Genomic DNA, 8,025 nt, shown 5'->3' with positions numbered 1-8,025 from the left:
CCGACGTGTGGAGAAAAAGTTTTTAGCCTCTGATGAGTTTGTCACGTGCGTAAGGATCGCTTCAATCAACATTTTGTGATCACGACCACTTTTTCATAAGCCTTTATCGGATGTACTTAACATCCGATAGCTATAACGATGTTGTGTAGGGCCCAATTTCACCAAGCGAAGTAAATTTTACGGTTGACAGCAAGCCCGTTGATTGTAGACTGTTCGTAAAAGGTTATAATCAGAATAGAATATACTTGCACAATAGCCATTGACAAAGAGCAGCCGGACGGGCGCTCGAAACGTCTGGTTTTCATTGTATTTTTTGCAGTGGTAAAGATTAAATTTTATTACTTTATTGCTGACCTGGATGACTAATATTCACAAACATATTGCAACATCATACTTTGTAAATTGGATTTTAACACTCTATGCCTGGTTTTGTCCCGCTATATGTTTGGCGCTCTTGGATTAGAAAGGGGGCATCAAGGCGATGTTATACATAGAATCTAAGATGTACGGCCTTAAACTCAGTCACAAGACCAGTTGTGACTGCTGTCGAGACTTTCTAAGTCGCTGAAAAATCGTTCTCAGTCAACTGCACATGGCCTTCGATCGTGGTCAAGATATCGAAGTCGCAAGGGCGCAGAATCAACTGAAGGGGGCCGATCGTCGTCCCAACACCGTCAGACTTCAGAGATATACTAAACACCGTGTGGACGTACAGCCAATATCATGCCAACTGCACCAAGGGAGCATGTCGAGTAATATGAAGGACACTTCTCGGTAGCTATAGCCTGCTGGTGGTAAATAAAGTTAGCCTGTGGTGAATGGGGGGTGAAATTGGAAGTCTACCGCCTCGCTGTGGCATCACCAATGGTCTGACGGAGTACGGGCTACTGATCACTACGTGGCTGGTTAACCAACCCATAAATCTTCTGGTACCTTTGGCAAAAACGGTTCACTAATGGCTAATGGTCGGCATCCTTTTCTGGACATACATTATTGAACTTTCGACGAACAAATCCACCGTGTCGGACGTTATACTGTGGATCTTTTGAGCACAGCGACTGGAAACAACCTTAGAGGCGGAAAAGGTGTTCTTCCCTTCGAAACAGATCTGGGAGCTAGCAGTACTGTAAATGCAGAAATGTTCGTGGAGAATTAATTTCACGGTAGGAAGCAAAATTGAGTGTTCGCGGTGGGTCTTGAGTTCGCGTTTGAAACAATAGTAGTACTACAGTCACACAATGGGACGGCTTTTCGCGGTGGTTTTAAGTCCGTGATAAAGAGTGCACCGTGAAACCGCGAACGTAAAACCACCACGAACATTTCTGAATATACAGTATGATGGATGTGGTTTGGCCTCTTTTAAGATCGATATGAGGGCTTAGCGGAATTACCTGGCCGAGAAGGGGATGTGTTGGTCACGTCGTATGCACTTTAGGAAATTAGCAAGTGTTGTGTTGACCATTTCGTCTTCTCTGTACAGAGTATTAGGAACTCACTCCGCATTTCACAGGTCACTCTTCAAGTCGTCTGGTGAGGCGTTGGATCTTTGTGGTTGTCTGAACGATGCGGCCTGGATTACCCACAGATTTGTCTTTCTGACACGCTGAAGATATACATTTTCATCAATCGTGAGATCTACTTGTGTATTAATGAACATATCGATTTTATTTGTTGTCTCATCACAACCGTGAGCTGGCCCCAGGCAAGTCGACCTAATTTTGAACGATTACGTTTTTTAATCTCACTTGCTCAGGGATGACCACTGAAGTTTATAACTACTAGTCCAAATTGAAGTCATAGACAAACTATTTTTTAAACAACATCTTTTAGTACGATTACGTGGTTTTATATCATTTGCTCAGGATGACCAATGAAGTTTACATAAAACCACTACTCCAAAATCACCGATGAAGTCATAGACAAACTGTGCTTTGATCTTTTAGTCAGGAACTATTTTGTGTCATCACAAGTACTTCGATTCCACCCATTCCGCAGCCTTAAGTTGCTTGAAGCTCTGATGCTGTAAGAAAGGCACTTTGTGGAATCCTGAAGCCCTGGTGGGCAAAAGCAATTTACAAACTATCACGGTTGCGGGGAAAGCATTCCGGTACCTCAACCCACCTCGTTTGCTGGTCCAGCAAGCCTGGTTGTGAACAGATTAAATGTCAGTAGATAATACATAACAAGAAGAAGAAGAACATTTAACAGACTATATACGACATACCACAAAAGGCGTTTTTCTTCTTCTTAAAATGTTACAAGAGTAATGACTCCGGTAACCACCTAGGTCGCCTTCCTTCAAACATGTTCAATAATGTTTTCATGTCAGTTAATTGTAATGACTCCCTTTTCAGCTGTGTTGATATTCTTCTACTCTATCCTCGAAGGTATACTTTTCCTCCTTCTCCTCGGTCAACCCCCTTCTCTTGCAGCCTTTCCATTGACCAAGTAGACGGAACATTTTGGGCTTAGACATACAGTTTGTCTCGATGGTATGGTATTAACAACATCGGCCCCAGTCGAGTTGATGTTACTAAATGCCAAGGCATTTCCAGCTGTACTCATCATGTCCAAAGGCGTTTGACTTTTTGACTTTTTAACACATTGAATAGGGAACCATGTGAGCGTGAGAGAAATCTTATGAGGCTCCTCTGGAACTGCACATCAATACTACCCTGTTTGCAGGAGTCAGGTTGATTCATATTTCCAGCGGGAATACAGGTAATAAAAACTCACCAGGGTGCCCATTACACATATCGGTGTCATGACCGGCAATATACTGCCGGCATGCCATCACACGCCCTTCATTCTACTTCATCTTTCTTTATTGAAGGTGCAACAACACAATGCATTGCACGAGTCAGCGTTCTGCTAATGAGGAGGGGTATATTTTCATTTGTTTCTCTCTCTCTTAAAAAAAATCTGTGAGGAGCCGGCAACAGAAACCTGGTTTCTCTATAGGGCCAGCTCCTACAAATATACAATACAACTGACAAAAAATATAGTAAAAGCTTAACATCTAAATAACACAATAATGAGGGTAAATAGAACAGTAATAAAACTACAATACAAATTAAGCTTAAGACAAAAACAAGAGGTATGATATCAAGTTGCCGGGCAGTTATTACATTTACAGATAGAGGACCAGGTGCATATGTTGTCGGTTGAGTATATGGAGTTTACCTGTGATATATAATAAGTAGCTAGTAATTTCTTGACTGACAGAATGCTGAGGTTTGAGTACATGTGTTGGCGGAGTGTTACAGGTGAAGTGTTCCAGATAAGTACAATACGACTGAAATCTGAAATGGTAAATGTTTCAGTTTTACAAAGGCTAACAGTAAGTTTGAATTGATCGGTGGAGCAAAGAGATCTACTAGGTACATAAACTTTAGCAAAATAAGATATGTCAATGAGATAAAAACCACGAAAACATTTAAAAAGAAATGATATATCGAAAAGCTCCCGTCTATAACACAGTGGCTGAAAAGTAGTAATGATAAGTCTATCCCTGTATGACAGTTCATTGTTGTTACAAATGAATTTGGTGGCTCTCCAGTGAACTCCCTCGACCTTACGCATGAACTATCTCATGAGCGGAGACCACACCTGGGAGCAATAATCTAAATGTGGAATAACTAATGAACGATATAAGTTAAGTTGACCAACAGATCGCTTTATCATGGCGAGTATTGAGTTGCACTTTGACACTTTCTTGTGGTTAGGCACCGCTGAGAGAAAGATGATGATTATGTATAATTCATTGCTTTGTCAAGCCAATGTGGTTTTTTTTAAATTTATTTTTCACTTTGCGTTTGGACAGACAAGGACGACGTGGCACTGCACTCAAATTTTTCATAACTTATTTCAACAGCGTAACGTGTAGAGGTCAATATACCCATTTCTACACCTGGGTGGAGTGAGGAAAATCGTGTAAAGTGCCTTTCCCAAAGGCTCAACATCGGTGGCGTCAGGGGATTCGAACCCGGTACCGCTGGGTTCTGGACGGAACACCCTGTCGTTACGCCAAGGTTGCCCAACTAGCGACCAGCTATTAAGATGCTGATTGATTCACGACACGTCCCGTTAATAGTTCAGTTTTAATGGGACCCATAAGCGCTGAATGTCAGGGGCAACTGGCAATTCCCATAACCACATCACCTTAAGATGCAGCAACAGTCATCTCTCTCCCGGAATCAGCCATCTCACGGTTTTCGGTAATGGGCCGAGTATGAGATAAATGTATAGCTTAGGGTTCGTAAATGAAGTCTCCTAGTTTTTTTAAAGCTCTAACAGTTTTCAGAGTTATTAAGTCTTGCCCCATGCCCCGGTTGCCTACGTTACTGGTTAGGAGTTATAAGGGTGTCAGAGTACTTTGCAGTTGGGTAAAGTATGCCGATCAGAACTAGGTATTTTGTGTAATTGCCTCGATGTGTCATTCCTTCGTATATTGTTTCTCCATCCTCAGTAGCTTGAGTAGTAGCCATACAAACGTACAAACCCATTTGATTTGTTACTTCAATACCAAGATGAATTGAATTTGCTTTATCATGACTTTCCAGACGCCAATCATGTATTGTTATCATTGAATTGTACATGCAATCGGCTTATATATTACATAATATCCTTTGGGTATTTTTCGAACTCATATATTTTTCAGAGTTATTAATTCTCACCCCATGCCCCGGTTGCCTAGTACGTCCCTGGCTAGGAGTTATAAGGGTGTCAGAGTACTTTACAGTTGGGTAAAGTATGCCGATCAGAAGTAGGTACTTTGTGTTATTGCCTCGATGTGTCATTCCTTCGTATATTGTTTCTCCATCCTCAGTAGCTTGGGTAGTAGCCACACAAACATATAAACCCATCTAATATGTTACTTCAATACCCAGATGACTTGCTTTTGCTTTATCACGAATTTCCAGAAGCTAATTATGTATTGTTATCATTGAATATTACATCATTTATCTGATTACATATTGCATGATATCATTTCAGAACTAAGTACTTTGTGTTATTACTTCGATGTGTCATTCCTTAGTACATCACTTCTTTATAGCTTGGGTGGTAGCCATACAAACTTACAAACCCATCTGATATCTTCTTCACTTTTGGACAGACAAGGACGACCTGGCCCCGCAGTCAAGTTTTTCATGACGTATTTCACCAGTACCACGAAGAATATACAATATACCCATTTGTACACCTGGGTGGAGTAAGGAAAATCGTGTTAAGTGTCTTTCCCAAGTGCACAACATAGGTTGCGTCAGGGGATTCGAACCCAGGGCCGAACACCCTGGCCTTACGACAGACGACCTCACGAATATGTTATCTCACGCAAAGATGAGTAGCTTTTGTATTATCACGGAAGCTAATCATATATTGTCCACATTGAATAGTACATGTGATCGACCGACATATTACATAATATCATTTCCACTAGAGACTGCGAGCGCTAGGTGACCAAATATATGAGAGATCGCTCAGCGAGTTTCATAGACGGATTTTGTTTACGTTTTGTGTTTTGTTGTATTTCAATCATATTTCACCTTGCATCATATTCTAATTGTAAAAGTTAGGTTTACACAAAACCAATTTTTGTCGCACATCACTAGACGTCTAGTGGAAGGGGGCCTTACATGTGAAATGAAGCTCATCTATATTTGATTGTAGTCGTTTGCTCATTGCCAAAGCAGTTTTAGTAGTCCTCAATCAAAAAGACAGACTATCATGAACTGCAATTTTGTCTCTTTGTTTCTGGTTCATTGCCTGGATCCGGAGTTGTTCGTTGGGTGTAAAATGATCCTTAGAAGCCACCCACAGAAGAAGAAAGACGCCACGGGCAGACAGAGACTTAAAGTCATCGATGTGCATCGACATCAGCTAGACAGGTCTGAGCATTAGCCTGTTTGCGCGAGAATGACTTAATACAAACAATTAGTAGATCTTGGGAATACGCTTACACCGTCTGATCGCCCTCTATAATTAACGGCACCCTATCCATTGATTAAAGGAAGGCATACAACAACTGGCGACGGGCCTTTGTTTGCAAAGATCATGCAATCAATTCCAAGGTCCCTGCCAGTCGGATTCGATATGGAAGAACGACTGTCTGGCATAAGAAGATTGCACCGAAGGAACGGCGTGTTAAAGAAATCGATGCTTTTAATGTTCACTGTGTCGTCTATAGATTGAACCCCGGTTTGCTCCAGGCGCAGTGGCTTCTGTGGGCTTGCCTTGCTGACGGATGTACAGGAAAAGCAATTATCTTGCTATCAAATAAGAATATCGTTGCAATTCTCCGGCACCCGGTTTGTACGTCCTGTGCGGCATGGACGTGCTGCCAGCCTGCCAGTGCGCATTGCAACTCCAGCGGTTTGTGACACGAACAGACTAGCCAATCTCACGGGTTCACAAGGGTTCATTCTGAAGTTGTAAATTTGAAGCCCTTCCCATTATGATCAACTGAGAACTCTAGGGGATGGTTCCATGGTTGATAATGGACCATTGCTGGGTGTATTGGCTGATCGCTCATGAACGATTTTTCTCTGCCGGTTCTTAGAATGGAAAATGACATTGGCGTTCATCACTGTGTGCTTTCCCTGACAAGCCAGGTGGTTAGGATCCCGGAAACCATTCCAACGTCATTATGTGGCTTGATTGCATAATATTTTAGCACCATTACCGATAAATTGGGTGGCACTTTCGTTTGCGTCTGATACATCTCTGAAGAGGCGACGCCACAAGGAAGTTAAAGTTTGGATACGATTAGTAATCTTAGTAGCAATTATGCGTCTAGTTCGTCTTCAAACTAAGGTCAAGGCAAATAAAATTCTTTGATTGGACTTTGAAGTTTAATAAAGCAATTCATTGGGCTGTAAACTTTTTTCGGCCTAGGATTAGATTAGTAGTTCGGAAACAATTAAACGAATAGCTCGTCTTCGAACTAAATGAAAAGTTTAATCACGCTCTCAGATTGGACTACTACGATTAAGAAAGCAATTGGGTAGTAAAAGTTATGTCCATTATAACATGATATTGCACATAAAATGCACCTGAACCTGATAGTCTCGTATAAACCATCATGGATATGGTATGTTTTCGTTTTATGTAGTAAGGCCATGTTGGTTTGATTATATGGATGACATCCTCCGGGAACCTCAAAAATGGATGCAAGCTTAAGCGTGTGAATGAAAAAAAGGTTTTTAAAATTAACTGCCTTCATTAGGACATCTACGTGATCAGGAAGGACGAACAAAACTTAACACACAGCGTATGGTATACCGAATAATAGATTCTTCTTTTTGTACTTTCAAATCTTCTTCCTTGACTTCGGGATTGACTCTGGGATTCTACGACATTAGTATCCGTTTACCGGAATATTTTGCAATCTACAGCACATATTTGTCCATTTTGCAGCTGCTTTGTATGATTTACAAGCGCCAGCGGGTGTCATCCATATAATCAAATCAACATGGCCTGATTTAAAAAAAAAGATGATCAAAGAATGAAAACTGAGGGCAGGATGGTTTTACTGTAACTGACGTACAACATTATCGGCTTACCCTTTTGGATATTCATTTCATGGGAGGTTATCATAAGTAAGGCCTTTCTAAAAATAACACTCTAAGACATCTGTAGCACTTATCAAGAATCAAAAGTCGTGGATGTGTAAAAGGAATATGTAACAAAATGCTTTGAATCTCAAGTAGGGGTTGTTTACCTTAAGATACTACGTACACTTAAGAGCTAGCCTCACACGACAGGTTGCGATGCTCTAGTTTATCGCGTATTTTAGGTGCCGTTATGGCTATAAATGGTTGCTTTCTTTTGACAGATTTACAAAGAACTTTGCCACAATTGAATTACCCTTGATTCTGTGCGTTAAATTGAGATACAATCCCATCGGAGAGCTCATAAATTCCATAATCTAATAGAAACCTACCATTCTTCCATCCTAACTTAATAATTCATCCAATGATTCACAATATCTACGTCAATACCATATTGATGTCCTCTTTGTTCAGC

Source organism: Branchiostoma lanceolatum, chromosome 5 (assembly GCF_035083965.1).
Source record: "Branchiostoma lanceolatum isolate klBraLanc5 chromosome 5, klBraLanc5.hap2, whole genome shotgun sequence".
Classification (NCBI taxonomy): Eukaryota; Metazoa; Chordata; class Leptocardii; order Amphioxiformes; family Branchiostomatidae; genus Branchiostoma; species Branchiostoma lanceolatum.
This window is presented reverse-complemented; position numbering follows the sequence as displayed.